General features: G+C 31.0%; 1 long non-coding RNA gene across 1 annotated transcript; it reads left to right on the top strand.

The window, feature by feature from the left end:
• Positions 1-829: 829 nt before the first annotated feature.
• LOC118438682 lies at positions 830-4,359 on the top strand. The gene is made up of 3 exons (XR_004836988.1): positions 830-2,392; positions 3,894-3,998; positions 4,085-4,359. It is a non-coding gene; the product is annotated as an uncharacterized LOC118438682 (long non-coding RNA).
• Positions 4,360-16,871: the final 12,512 nt, after the last annotated feature.

The following is a 16,871-nucleotide window of genomic DNA, read 5'->3' on the forward strand; positions in this document are numbered from 1 at the left end:
AATTTCTTCTTTTCAACCCTCTATTGTTGATAAGGCTCTGCTTATTAACTTCCTACACCGGATGCATGTAGTCACCAAAACATTTTGGTCGAGGAAATTAATGTACGCGAAGTGTTTATTTAATTTTCCTGTGGTTCAATTAAATCTAATGTATTGTATGACTTTCAGAATAAAATCAGCATACAGATTAACAAAATTCACAACATGGTTCCAAAATTAGCTGAATTTTGTTAAACTGTTAAACCCAAAAAGTTATTTTACTAATTTTAAGGCCGTTTATTGATAAATGCTTGAAATTTTTACGTATTTCTAGGAAAAATTTATTGTTGAAATGTTGAATTATTTAGTTGCTTCAAAATTCGAAACAAGTTCAAAATAAAATTTTCACCACAAAATCCAGTACTGTTTTTATTCTTAATTTACTAACAAATCAAGGACGGAACATATTTATACAGAATTCAATAATTTGCCACATTAACTAGAAATTTATTTAGGGAAATGTAGGCAAACGTAGTTATGAAATATGTACAAAATAAGACGAACAACTACCTTTTCGCGTTCAATTGAGAGGAAGAGGACAACAAAATATTTATTATGAGTGAAATATACACGGTTCTGAATTTTTACACTCAAAATATTTTGGTAATAAAATCATTACAAATTTCTTTACCATATTTTGGTAAGCCTGACTAATACCAGCGAGGTAAAAGAATCATTACCAATTTTTTTACCGGATTTGGTAATGCATATGCCTAAAAGAGGTTAATACATTTATTATTTTATTGTTATAAAATTATTATCAAACCTAATACTGTGCGGAATAACTTGAGTCCAAACGGTGAAACTGAGTCATCATTACCTATTTGTAATGAAATGTTTTCATCCTATAATATTTTATTTCGCCCTGGTAAACAAACAACAACTGACCGAAGTGGCGGTTGTCTCAAACACGCCTGATTTCATCCGCCATTTTATTTCCACGCAGTTGGTAGGATGGCAAAATTAATTCGTGTCTCGAACCTCGCGATGAAGGAAATTAATAATTAGAAACGAGTATTATCAGTTATTTTCTGAGTCAGGTATGTGTTTACAATTATAGTAATCAATTATTTGTAGTATGAAATAATTAATTAAATACAATTATTCTCATTCTTTTCAGTGAAGCGAAAATTTTGTACTTGACCCTGAAATTAATATATCGTTGGAAGATGACCAGGGACCCGAAATAGACTTGGATAAGAATCAAGATTTAGGGGCAGAAAATCCTAACTATACTATACTATTTTAATTAGTTTGTAACAAAAAGCAGGTTTTAGGTTACTACTTGGATTCAGGAATAGTTTTTATACGACGTATCAAAATTTATTACACGAATTAAGGGAAACCTAAATTTAAGGAATCGTGGATGGTGGGGATATAGGAATTTTGAATTTTGCGTGGTTGAGGGGAAGGTGAGACATATGTAAATACAAATTCATACCATAATGCCTCAACTCCACACAACCGCGTAAATTTGAAAAATCCAAGATTACCAGTAGTCAATTTATTTACATACTAAATCTAATTATTTATTCGGTTTTAGCTTATTAGCCATAGAAATATATCAATTTTGACTTCATTATGAAAAAATTTAACCATTTAGGTTATAATTTGTTGCCGGGAAAATTGGGTATAATTCAAAAGAAATACATTTTCGTTAATTATTTCTTGGGCAAAAGTAGCAACTTGGTCAATATCATAATTATTTCGCGTAATAATCATCCCCAATTACCTGCGTAGTGTTTTTTTCAAAATTTATATAAACTACAAATACTTACATAATTCTATTCAGCAAATTCCTACAATGCACCCTGCGTCATTTCTTTCCGTCATACATACATTTATTTTTATGCACTTTGTGAAAAGTGCAATGTCGGGCCTGGCAATTAAATTCAAGTATGTTTGTCAATGTCGTTTGCCGTCACGTACCCAAAAAATTATATAAAAGGCAGAACCCAGTCAAAGGTTATACAACAATGGAAATTTTATTTTTTATTTGTCTAACTGCACGTCATAACTTTAATTTTTGCCAACCCATTGTCTTCTTCTTTGACTGAATTGCATAAAACGAATTCCAAACACTTGAGAAATTCACTGGCTTCACACTTACCCTGAACCTTACACACGTTTCGATCTTGGTTAAAGTAAGTAATTATATTTTTTGTTAATTTCTACAAAAAAAAATAATCATTTTTTTTTAAACTTCTACAATCCCATATTTCAGAAGGATTTTTTCCCATGTCACCCCGGACACACTGGACAGGACTATTCAGTCTCATTCTCCTAATAATGATGGCATCGTCGCCAACCCTGGTCTCCTCGTTATCTATTGGAAATACTGAGTTTTCCTACGGTAATTAATATAAATGCCAAAGTGGTGTGGCGATAAATTATTATGGTCGATGTTGAAAAAATTAGAGCTTGTTTTCTTCTTTTTGACAAATATTAAAATTCTCACTGTGCCGTCAATTATTAACCGATTTCAAATATTTAAACTGTTTTGGAAACCCTTAAACAATTGGGTAAATCAAATATTCCCAGATTTTCAAAATTTGACCACACCTCCTGGGAAATTAGGGTCAGAAACAGAAAAACATATTTAAAAAAAGAGTTCTTGAAATGGTAAAAGTTTCAACGGTATTTGCGAGTCGCAATATCGCGAACCCTCCTCCTTAGGTTGATTTATTCTATTGACTACTTTGGACAACAAACATGATTTTTGACCCAAATGAATTAATAAAACAAACAAACAGATTACATTTAGCGTTACCACTTGACATGTTCGCTACCAAACAATTTACCTCGATTGCATGGTGTTTTAAAGCACGTTTAAAAAAAAGACTTGAATCTACGAAGTTCTTAAACCAAAATTTGATTAAGTTAGACAGCAAGCTTTAATTTTTTAATTGAATCAATACATGACATAAACAAAGAGATAATAGTTTTACATGATATCTTTCTTAGCTAGTTTCAAGTATGAATTGACTAAAATTAGTTAAGGTATTAAACCAACTCTTTAATCATTCCGAGGATAATATAAATTATACCTTTAAACTCGTGATGGTACAAACGCTTCAAGATATTTAAAGCTAATAAATATTTTTCCTCAAAACTTTTATCGAAATATTGAAATGCAGTTTTATAATATGATTGAGCAATACATATTTCAGCGTGATAAAATTTTAGTTGTAAGAAAGAAAAGTATGACTTGTTTAGATTTTAAAGCCAAATTTAGTTGTATATTAAACCCGGCAAGTATTATGCCTTGCTACAAATGATCCACGTAGTGATTATAAACCCACACATTCGAAATTTAGCAATATTTGAAGCCGAAACTGTAACGTGTTCCATCCGACAAATTCTACAAGGTAGCTGAATTTTTGGTGTATCTGAATTTAAATAAGTTGGAAATCGTACATGTCAATTTAATTAATATTAATTTAAGCTGTGTAATTTTTGCTTGTAATTTTCAATAACTTTTTTGGGTATGAATTAAAATTTTAATTTAACATTTCTCCACCAAATAATTTCAGTAGTAGCCCCGATAAGGTCATGTATCTGATTCGTCAAATTGCTGATAATATTATCAAACAATATTTAGATTGGAACTAAACTTGCGCATTTGTAAATTTAAATCTTTGTTGCACACATATTTTTGATAAACGTCCTAATTCCCAACAGAACCTTACTTACATGAATTTTATTACAAGTTTGACTAATTTCCATTTATCGCTCACTCTCCCTTTACTAAATTTCATAATAATCCGGTATTAATTATCTACCTTTATAGTGATAAAATTGTTGACGACAAGTAATAATTTTAACCAACCCTAATAATTGCTAATAATTGCTAGATTTCACTCAGGAGTACAGGAATGGTGACAGGAATGGACAAGTAGAAATCGTTATCCATCATTGAGAACAGGTTTACCCATTGGTAATAAACCAACAACTAATCGGTATAAAATTACCCAAATTATAACCAATGAAACGCTTGAGATTGATATGTCCTGTACAAATTAATAAAGGTGTCGTTACAAATTAGGATTCAGTGTCACATTTTGCCTCGGCCAATTCAAGAAACCCGAACAGACGACAACCCAACCCCAATAGATGGCGAGAAATGTGGAAAATAAAATCAAAAAGCAAGGAAACGCGCGTCTTTCCAGAATTGAAATGCAATCCACAACTAGTTCCAATTTTCTTGTCGCGCTAATTTCAAACGTGTTTGTTGGATAAAATCCATTCTCAGCATTGGAAGAACGACCAGCGCTTCGTAATTGGATGGAAAAGGGGCATGATTTAGTTTCCTTTTCGTACTCCATCTTCCTATTTTTTAACCTATACAAAGAATATATTTCCAAATGTTAAACTACAAATTTAATAAATCGGGTAATTAAAAGTATTAAAATTTCTTACCATATTAGCACCGCCAATTTAAATAGGATTAAAAAGACGAAAAATATTGTGCCAACCATCCAAATGTCTAAAGCTTTGACGTACGCGCTTTTTGGTGAGCTTTGCCTATGTTTGAGATATAAATGCTTTAAAGATTTCATAATTTCTTAGATTTCCTAGACAAATTCATACTTGGCGCTTAGAGTTAGAAATATTTTTTTTTCCTAACAAGTTATGAGATTTTCTAATGGGAAAAATTGAATCAAAACGTAACAAACTTGGTTTTCTGGATAATCAATTACGAATTCGTGTTGAATAACCGCAATAGGCAGGTCTATGTTTCGTTAATAAAGAACCACACGTGGAATTTTGTACCTGTCCTGCATTGCGGTCAAAGGGAGCACGATTGTCATACAGATTCCCACACGAACTTCCACGAGGCGTTGCGGCATGAAGAAACACAACCAGGTTATGACTATTAAGAGCAAACTCGGGATGAATGTTTGCACTACATGGTAGCTAATTTTGCGGCGGAAAATCAGTTTGAAGGATAACTCGTCAAATTTCTCGTCTATTTGGAAAATTCAGAAATAAGTAAAATTGATTGTTTTAACTAAAATATTAAATTTGCGAGGCACTAATCAAGTATAGAAGCTGTAACGATTAGTGTCACTGTGCCCCAAGTTAAAAAAATATCAAACTATCCCAAATGAAAATTACCTTGAAATGTGGCCTTCGATTCTGAAAAGCTTTCCAATTGAACGTCAAAATTGGGGTTGTCATGGTCCCCAAAGATTGGTGGTTTCTCCCACATGAGGTTTAGCATTTTCTCATTGTAAGAAACTTAGAGCAAAGAGAACAATTAAATGTTATGTTATGCCTGTATACGACTAATTCTTCTTAAATTTGTAACTTACAACCGCGAATTCTAAACTTGAAGGAGTGACTATCCAACGGATAATATTTGAAATCCATTTCAAGCGCGAATTTGAAAATAATTTTTGTAATGTATTGGATATAGCCACCTTCAGAGTCATATTTTAGAGTTATGAGGTTCGACATCAGGAAGGGTTGACTGGTTTCGATTAAATCGTCTAAAAATAATTGAACTAAATATATTAAAAGTTTATTAAAATGGAAAACGACAAATTAATTAAGATATCTACAATCGTCCAAGATAACGATCAAAAACAAAAAAATATATAATGACAATAAGAAATGACAATAGTTTGACTGGAATATTAATATTTAAAAAACTTACTCAAAAATGTTACAATATTTCTCAAGCATTTTGAAAAAAAATATTTAACGTATACTAAACATCGCATTTTGAAAGAGGACTTACAAATGTACAAATTTGGTTTCCAAGGTTGCCGTAAGATTTTTTCGCAAACCAAAATTACGTTTTCCTTCTCCAAATAATTTTTTGAAAGAAAACCCTGTAGCAGACAGAATGAAGGAAGCAATCCAAAAAATAAACTGGACCCCACTGATTTCACTTTACGGTTGAGGCAGCATTAGTAAAAAATAAGAAAAGAAAGCAAAATAAGAGAAAATTTTTGGTTTTATCTTTCCCTGCAAATAATAAGGAAACGAGACATTGTAGAGTATCAGGAAGTAGATTTTCAAGGAACGGGCTACAAAGTAAAATAATGGTTTATGCATATCAGGTGAGCTGGAAAGTCGTAATGATAGAGATATTTTTGGAAAAATAAGTTGACTTGCAACTTTATGTACTTGAAGTGAAATTGAAGCAGGAATGTAGATTCTTGTATAAAAATAAAATAACATCGTACAATACACTTGTTGATTGTGTAGGAACTATTTTCCTAAGTGTTTGACAATATATTTGTTAATTGAAAAATGGTAATTTAGATAAGGGAAACTCTCCTTCCCGATGTATTTTCTAGCTTGAATATATTCACGGAGAAAATTTTTTATTTCAATTTTTGGTTTTCGGATTTGTAGGTAATGTTTACTTACGTTCCAATTCAGTAATAAAATAATACTCGATACAAATATTTGTATCCTGGGTTCGTTGTACAAATTGACATATAAATTTGAATACAGTTTTCGTATGTATTTGGTAATCACTTGTTTATTCTTATGTTATGCAGTTTTTATTTATTAAACATGTATAACTTAACTACAGTGCATTATCTTTCATCATACTTCATTTTACAATTTACAAGTTAGACATATCTGTGTATTATAAATTTAAAAAACCAGGTTTGCCAAGTTTTAAAGGCGAACTTTAGATTGTATAGATTTGAAATTTAAATGTTAGTTCTAGATCCATCGTCGGTTTGTGTAGGCACATTTCTGGAAAGTCAAATTCTCTTCTAGCTCGATTTCAATTTTATAATTATACATGACAGTAACCAACTAAAGAACGGAATCTGGTTTAGTAAGGTTGCTGGGCTAATTTTTCAATTAATTTCCATTGTTCTATGTTTGAAAATAAGGACACTTTTTTGGGTGGCTTGAAAGTGCAAAATATTGGTTGTTACGACATTTATTTACAAAAAAAAATATTTTATGAATGAACGAATGCGTAAAAATTCTATGAATGAACGAAAAATACGTAAAATGCCAAGGGTAAAAATATTTTATTTTCTGCAAATTCACTGACGCATATATAAGCCTGTCAGTGAATGGATAACTTAGTTGGAGATGATTTCAACTCTACAGAACGACAGATTATGATCATGAAAAAATCTGACTCTATTTATTATTATACTAGTGTTTATGCCCGTCAGTGGACAAGCATAAAAATTATATACGCCAAATAAAAGTGAAACCTACTCATACAAAAAAATAGCCTTGTACAATTATTTAATTATAGAAGATTTTCTTGGGGTGCAACGGGCTCAGTCTTATAATCATTGCCCAGTTGCACCCCTAAACGCGATAATATTTAAAATATGATGCAGATTACAATAAAATAAGATTCTTTGTCTACAAACTCAATTTTATTCTGTTAAATTAAAATTGATTACACAAGGTAAATCATACAACCAAGTGACACAGACTATTGTAACTTACCACAAATCAAGTAAATGCACATTGTATCAAAAAATACAACTAACAAGGGTAGAAAATTATTATTAAACGTCGGGCAACTCTTCCTCGTCGGACGAATCACCTTCCAATACTCCAACTACGTCTTGGACGATGGAGATTCCACGGCGAGATGAAGATTCTCAGTTAGTTATTACTTTGTTTCATTTTAATTTTTAGTTTTAATTGAATTGGTAAAATACATAGTGTTCTTTAATTACATATTTAATTACATATCACAACATTGCATTGATATTCACATTATAAAATTACCTCAGACCCAATGACCACTTACACCACGACGCCAATATCTCCGTTTTGTCTGAAATTAGACAAGCAGAGAAATGAAGTTGTTGTACATAGTACACCATTAGCCAGCTTCCTCCCCCCTACTCCTCTCGTAAGCCAATGTACGGACAGGGAGAAAACTGGCAGTTTCCAAACTGTACATTGGGGTGTGAGTATAAGGTCAATTCGGTGAAAATTCACCTTATTGACATTATACTCACACCGAGAGTAGGTATTTTATTGACGCGAGTAATATATTTCTAGTACAGGGTGTTAATAAAGTCCGATCCCATTTTTCCTGTAAAAAAGTGAAGGCTAGTATAAAAAAAACTACCCGTGATACTTACAAAAAATGTTCGACATATTTACCTTAGTATTTGGTCTTGTTACCATTTACTTTAACCATGCCCTCAACTCTTTGTTTAAGGCTCTGTGCTAATTTTTCCAATGTGCCTCTGGAAATCGAATTCCATACATCTTGAACTTTTTTTTACTAGCTCTTCCCTCGTCCGGGGTTGTGGCTCTTTGTATACATTTTCCTTAAGTATGGACCACTGGTTCTTCAGGGGATTCAAATCTGGGCCGTTAGCGGCCCACACCCCCTTGCTCCAGACCGTTGAAACTTGCGTCTTGATGAGACTCAAACTCGCTTTTGCTGTATGGGCTATAGCACCATCCTGCATGAAAACTATTTTTCTTTCATTCGGAAATATTTCCTTGTTCCCCATGCTATCGAAATAGATAGGTAATATTTTTTCCATATAATGCTTTGCATTGACTGATTTGCCTTTTGGTATGATATGTAGAGGGGTCACGCAACGTGCACAAAATCCACCCGCTACCATAACTTTAAGCCCGAATTTTGGGATCGCTCTTGATGGTACATCCGATTTGTTTTCTGTCCTGTAACGAACATTTTGTTGGTTCAATTTTGGATATAGTTCAATAATAGATTCGTCAGTCCAAAGGATGTGACTGCGCAATTCTTCACCAAGTCTTTTTTCACTCAAATGGGCACTTTTCTGAAGGAGTTCTTCAAATTTCAGACGGTCATCGATATATTTTTGTGACATGAGAGGTTTTTTTGGTTAGTTTGTAAGCTGTGTGACCCCACTTCGTAGTTTTCACAAATTTTTGCACGGTCACACAGTTAATTTGCTTCTTCTTCTCTTTATAGCGTTTTGAGTCATTTAACTCCCTTGCTCAATTACGTAATGAACTACCGGTTTTCTTGCAAAGTCTGTTTTTAATCATTCTTTTTGTGGTAGGTGACACCTTTCTGGGTCGCCCTGGTCGCTTTTTGTCGTGGACAAAATTTTTATTCTTCCATTTCCAAACAGTTCTGCGGCTGCAGCCCAATTTTTGCACAATTTCTGTAGGTTTAAGCCCCTGCTGATGCAATGTTTGTATCTCAACTCTAAGATGCTCATGACTTACACGTTTAGTTGTTCCTCCCATGGTAAAAATTTGAAATAAATAACTTCACTGGTTCAAAAGTTCCAGCTGAATTTGTAACAACCACGCTCCAAAAAATGCATGGGATCGGACTTTATTAACACCCTTTATATTACAAACTCACCAATTCCACAATTCTGATTTTTCTTAAAAAATTGAGAATAATCCGGAAATGGGGGAAAAGCCGGAACTGGTTCGCGATTGTTATGATGATGATGATAACTTTGTATTTTGGTCTCATTTTTGCATTATTTATTTGCTGTTTTGTTATGTAACATGATAACAACAGCAACGTAGTTACTATTTTTTAATGCATTTCTGCAATTTTTGCATAGTTTTCACCATCCACCCTGTTTTTTGTTGCATTTGCATTTATTTCTCGAAAACTAGACATGTACCTTTCCCAATTTTTTTACCATAATTCAACAACAATATTACCATCAACATATGCAAATATCTTTAAAATCGTAGGTAGGCTTCATATTTTTATTTAAAAATTAGTGTTTGCCCTATCTAAATACGTTCTAAACATGTATCAGGAGATTATTTATAGGGGCAGTTATAGGCATGTACCTTTCCTGAAACTTTTAGAATCGTTTGCTCTTTAGTTGTTCCATAACATATAAAAAATTCAGCGAAATCGTAGGTGGGCCTCATACTCAAATAATTCGATGAAATTTAGCCCAGCAACCTCATTATAATGGATTTTCCTCTTTCACAATTTAATTAATCAGCAAAATTTTTTCTGAATTATAATAAATTTGAAAGGTTCGCTGAATAAGTTAATTTACATAGATTTTTGCAAACAAGGGTGCAACTATCAACTTGATTTAACTTACGTTGTCGAACTATGTATCTATTTTTTTTAATAACCTATGATATTACTCTGTCATGTAATTTGTGTACAACTAATAAAAAGGGTGGTGAAGTTGCTAAAATAAGTTAATTCACAAAATCTTGCTTAATTTCAATAACAGACAAATCACTAAATTGATACGTTTCTTATGAAAAACAATTTTAGATTCTTATACCAATCAACTAAAGTGAGCTCATATAAAATCTTCTATTAAGTAGCAGGTCGGATCAAACCTTGTTTAAGAAAAAGGATAAGATGGTTCGATATATTAAGCTGGACTTCAATACTGATACTTGGACATGTAGGGATTGATAACAAACCAAAATTTCAAGACTTGGGATAAACACACCGCAAAACAAGATCACTTTAGTTATTATTTCTAACACTTGAGACCAAGAGTAGAGCATAATTTACCGACTCGTATACTTCACGATTTGTTTTATTTTTAATTTATAAAAAAATTGAGAGAGCGATGTATTCATATTTTCAAATGTAATGGAGTTACTACAACTTACTCTAGATTTTAAAAATCATGATAGCATACAAATTATGGTCAAATTTTATGACGAAGGCTAAAAATATCTACATTACAAGCACACTACTAACATTCTAGAATAATCATACCGGCGCTGAAATTTCATATTTGTTGATGAGAAAATATTATTCCTTCAATATATCGAACAGCATATTTTTTTGTTTTTTACTTGGAAACTTATAAATTTAATAAATTCTCTACTAGTTTGTTTACTAAATTGTGAGAATTTGTACCTAGTCCTTATATAAATCCAGAAGCCATAATTTTGTTAGGAACATTTTGACAAGTATAATTTGAAAATTAGTACATAATCTAGTAGAATCAAATCAAATCGGTTTAGTACGTACTTGCATTATGGACCAACCATCTAATCAAATACATATTTGCAGACTATAGAATTTAGTAAAATATATAGTTTCTTGCAGCCCAACAAAAACTTTAATTCAAATCATGCTGATCTAAATTTACATCATAAAATAAAGAAACCAGAATAGTTTGCTATTTTCTGCACAGTTTTGGCTAAACATGTAGAGAAACACATTTGTTTTCAAGTGGCTGTAATTATAAATGAACCGTATCTCCTTAAACAACGAGAGAAAATATTTAAAAAAACTAAAAATTAAATCAGTTTAAAGCCAAATAGTAAATGTTTATAAAATCCAAATACATTAAGATTCAAAGATACCGTAGCTGGATACGTCTGATCAGCAAATTTGACTTTCTAAACCATATTACAAAAATTTTCTACAACCCTACGAAGTCTGAGGAACTTGATTAATTTCACAACTTTATTCATATCGTCATTTAATTTTCTAACCGTTAAAAACGTTATTCTTAATGGAGAAAATACTTAAAATATTTTCACTTTGCTTCAAAAAATTCTTTATTCCGCATTATGCTTAAAGTGTTTAATTTCATGTATTTATATCTATTGCCTAATTGAATTTGGATTAATGATGCGTTATTATAACATAGATAAATGACTTTCAAAAGTAAATCATATTTGAAAGTTTATCTGCATGGGAATATAATTTTGTTTTCAATTGTAATAGTGATTATTTATTATTTCAGGAACGAAATATAATTATTACATAGAGACCAACACACATCAAAAAAAGTATTGGTTGAACCCAGGTTTCTTCATGTATTTCAAATACAAATAAACGCATACATGCTTTGACTTACATGTTATTATTATTTTACATTAATTTCGTGCATGGGAAAGAATTTCTGTAGCAAATTTTATAAAGTTTGCATCAGTTTGTTTAGTAAATGTTGAAATTTTTATGCCGGGAAATAAACAAAAATCGTTTTACCCAAATCGTAGATAATTCACAAGAAAAAAATTGTAGGTTTAATTTCAGATTTTTAAATTTTAACACGGTTGGAGTAGAGGTGATTGCCAGATGTCAATCTTCTTTAAGTTCTTAAGTTCAGTTTTCTTAAAGTTTTGCTTAAAATAAACGAGTTTGCAAATGTTTAGTTCCAAATTCAATATTAATCCGGTTTTTAATTACATTATAGAATAACAGATTTTCCCTGGTTTTGCCAATAAAAGTTACTAAAATAATTTTATCTTATCACTATAAAAATAAAAATTACACCTTCCGGTGCAACTATAAAATTTAAATTATACACTTCACGATTATTAACCGCTTTTACGTAAAAGTGTGGAATTTTAGTGTTTTAGAAGTATCCAGTAGGTTGCGTCACCGGATAACAGATGGTGGTTGGAATTTGTAAATAGTTTCAGTAAATGCTTAAATTTGGGATATTGTGTTTGTTTTATTGATTAGAAAGCATAAGCAAATTTCAACCCATACTTTTATAAATAATGGTGGCAATTTTTTACTTTTTAGCTTATCCACAAATCAAGGACACGAGATCTTTAGAATAATATATTTTGGTAAGTTACCTAGTGAACAAATTTGCAAAATTTATAGGAATTGAAATATTTACAGTAAAATATTTACTGCAAAAGTAGCCCACAAGTTGAACCGATTTGCTTTATAAGGATCCCAGACCTACCTTATTTATTTTTTTCCTAAGTTAAAGAGGACACAATAAACATTTTGGCATTGTGTCATTTCAATTTTTGTACACGGTTTACTATTACATTATATTGTTTATTCTACTTCTTCAAACCTCAGCTAATATTATTTAATTTATTTGGATTATAGCGAAATAAATTATGTAGTAAATGTTGAACAAATTTTAAAAACATTTATTTGCAAATGGAAACTTTATGATTTATTAATACATAAATTTAATAATTTATTTGCGCGTAGATGAATAATTTGATAATTTGAACCTGTTTCGAAAATTATGACGGATAAGTATATAACTTATTACATCTTTAGTATGGGATTACAGAGGGACGCTTACAGTATTTTACTCAGATTTAAAACTGACCTTAAAAACGCAGTCGACGTCGATGAATTTGATACGGTTGTTTAATATGTTCACAAGACCTCTAGATAATTGGTCTATATAGCCGTTTCCATTAATTCATTACTTTTCCTATATTTTCGTGCCAAACCTTCTTGCACTACATGTTAAAAACTTTCCAAAACTGCATAAATTTTGGGTTTTACGATATTTTTAAAACTTTATACAATTGCTAATTCTTGACAAAATTGGAAGTGAGTGGTATAGATGTTCTTGGCATGTATCTGGCTTCCATATATAACTCAAAAACAAAAACAAAATTTCAATATGTGTTCATACCAGGGGGCAATGTAATAAAAAAGGCGTCATCAAGTTAGAAAAACAGACAAATTTAATGGTTTCTCTTAAAGCTGTTGAAGCCTTATCCACAATGGCCATACTCACAAATAGCTGAGATATTTGAGCAACTTTTCCAACGTGAGTTGGGCTCGGATAGTTTTATTACTGAGCAGGACGTCGATTTTTCGAAGAACGGTACGCGACGCCTTTTCTGGGGGCTGAAACTTGGCAGGCGATGGCAGTCCTGCTAATTTATATTTTCTCCTAATTCCAACGGTATTAAGTATATTGGACTCTGTTTTTTGAGAAACAATATATCCGGATAACTTCAACTTGTCGACAATTTTTCTCTGGGACAATCCTTCTCCGGAAAATTATTTTGTGAGATGTTCGACTTCAGGGGTCAATATCTTTGGCATTTCTCGACCGATATTCTCAAACCAAAAGTTTGTTCATTCTGTGGGAAGTATATTTGCAGAGCAAAATACATAAATACAAAAAAAACTTCTCGCGCTAAATGAGGCCAGTTTTTAGTCTGAGTAAAATACTGTAAGCGTCCCTGTATAGGATGTATTATTATTATATTATATATCATTATACATATTATTTATAGTATTGTAGCAGAACATATACAACTTGTCTTTGCATAAATATATTGCAAAATTTAACAATGGCGTCAAATTATTTAAATTTTGAAACTTGAATAACCTGATGCGTGTCAGTAGTTTATATGCGCAAAAGTTTAGGTTTTCTGTTAAACATGAGGGTATAAAATTTTTCACAAATGTGATTTTTGAAGGGCATGTGAGACGTTTCTAAAATAGTAAAGTTAATATTGCGGTGTAATTATCTGGACGGGACAGCGCGTTTTCTCATCTCATGATCACATGACTGCTGTGACCGAATAGTGCCGTAATGGGGTGTGCTTAGACATTTTATTATAGTAATATCAAAATTATATTTTTTTTAGATTTGACACTTTACTTACACAATTTAATTTCAAAAGCAATTTTCATAAATAATAGTTAAATTAGTCAAATCGTGAAAAAAAAATCAAAATTATTATTCTACATGTTCAGTCTTAAGTGCGAAGGAGTAAATTGCATAATAATTGCTTTGATAGTCATAGGATTTAACAAGAAAATTAGTTTTTAGCTAAACAAGAAAATTGTAAATTGGATTGACAGGAAGCCGTTTACAAGATCTTAAAAAAAATAATATATTGTTGGTTTAATTCTAAAGCGTAGCGAATACGGCCTTTTTTCTAATCTGTGAAGGTGGGCGTGTTTAAAGCCTGGTGCGGGTGAATTTTGAATTTAAACCCGTCCCGTCCAGATCGATAATTTTTAATAGTAAAGTAAATAATGCACTATTAAATTAAATTATATCCCTATTTTTAATAATAATAAGAAAATGAAGACATATGTACTTATTATAATGTAGAAACTAATAGTCTAAAAATTATTAATTGTGTCGTCCAACTATAGTTTGAACACTTTCTAATTTATTTTAAACGTTAGAGAAATAAAGACAGTTTGGGATCATCAATCTGTTCATTAAGTTTTTAAACTAACATTTCAGCAGATCACTTCACCGGCGTTAAACGTATTGTTTTTTTTATATTTTACATTGTTTTAGGATTTGGTCACTTAATAAATAAATGTGTTGACGCTGCAGGTACCATTGTCGATACAATACTCCCTTCGAAATAGACGGTGTAATGTACATTATTTCAAAAGATTAAATGTGTCTTTTTACATTTCAGAGAGAAAATTAATTTGCAAAATATGTACACACTCTGTAAAAGTTAGCTTATTTGAAAATCAATATTGTACGTCAATCTGGTACCAGTCACTTTCAATCACATTTGTAATATTATTTGACTCCGAATTGGAAGTACGGAATTGAATCCGTTCAGCTTTAACAAAATCTAAATTTGGACATAAATATAATATATTTTAATCACATAAATAATTAATCTTAACTTAACAATGGGAACTTATTTTTCATAATTTTCAATTCCAAAACATAAAGGCTAATTGACTGTTTTTGTTTACTTTTTTTTGGGTGTAATTTTTTGTTCTTTAAAGCAAAGGCAATAATTATTCGCGCAATATATAACAGACGTGGCTTGGCATTTGTATTTCGCTCCATTAGAAGTTGCCCACTAATTTTGGCAATTGTTTAGAAAATTCTTTAAGAATAAACAATTTGTAATATTTTTTGCTTATATAATTCCGCAATACATTTCCAAACTAATCGTACCAATAAAATGTATAAGTTTTACGTCTAAAAATAATTTGTGTAACTTTGCAATACCGTAAGAAATAAAAGATACATTATTCCTATGAAACTTTAAAAATATCCAACCAAAATAATTTACTAGGAATAATAGCCACTTCTTATCAAGGTTTTGGGTGTGGTGAATTAGTGACATTATGTAAATGGCTTGCATTTTTTTACCAAAAGCGGTATTACTAACAACCAGTTGTAGTTTTGACAAATTCTTAAATTTTTGTTGGAAATTTTAATAACAAATACGAAGTAAATATAGATCTATGTAATGTCATCTAATGATAAATTGCAAAATCTGGCAAAACTTAAACTTTACGAAAACCCCGTAAAAATTTTTAGCCTTTTTACATTTTATGCCCAAATTTTGATCCATATCCAATATTTATGAATGTTTTAATTACAGGATCGGTTAAAAGGTTAATGCAACCCGAGTTATTTCTTCCTTGACGCATTTATCCCTACACTTAAATCACGCCCGTTATATTTAATTATTAACTAATTCCATTCAAAATGTCGATAAACTTCTGGAATATTTTCTTTTATTTAACTTAAAAGAGCTACGTAAACCGATAATTGTGTTAAAAATTAATTTTTGTAATTTTGTTAGGAAATAATTAATTAGATTGCACATATTGTATTGGCTAGACACTAAAAACCTAAATTTCTATCAACAATTTCAGTTTAATGATTTACTTAAATCAATTTTGGAATTTTTAACGGATTCCAACATTTCAAGGAAAACAACAACGGATATCTTGTTGTCTAATTATTAACCAATTTCACAAATATCGACAGTTGAGCTGTGCATATCTAACAAAAGAAAATTACAAAATTCATGACTGTGGATTGATTTTCTTTAATCGACACTTTCTTTCCAAATTTACAAAACAAATCAGATCACACTCTTGAAATTTGTGGAAGAAATCTTAATAAGTTTTTAAAATTTCAATGTCACAACAATAGCTGGAAATTACAATAACCCGCGTATTGTTCATATTTAAAATATCTATTTAACCACTCCCAGCACAAAATATCCCTTTTACTTATTAGCAGGATAAAATCAGATTTCGTAAGATATTTAAAAGTGAGCATTAACTTTTAAATTCTTTGAATCCTTTCCCTCAAAAAATGGCTGAATGCTTGCTACCATTTTTTATCAAAGGCTTTTGTGTAAGCCATAAATTAAACTATGTGCTAAAAATTAAACCATGTCATGTC

The sequence above is a fragment of the Folsomia candida genome, unplaced genomic scaffold (assembly GCF_002217175.1).
Source record: "Folsomia candida strain VU population unplaced genomic scaffold, ASM221717v1 Fcan01_Sc024, whole genome shotgun sequence".
Lineage (NCBI taxonomy): Eukaryota > Metazoa > Arthropoda > Collembola > Entomobryomorpha > Isotomidae > Folsomia > Folsomia candida.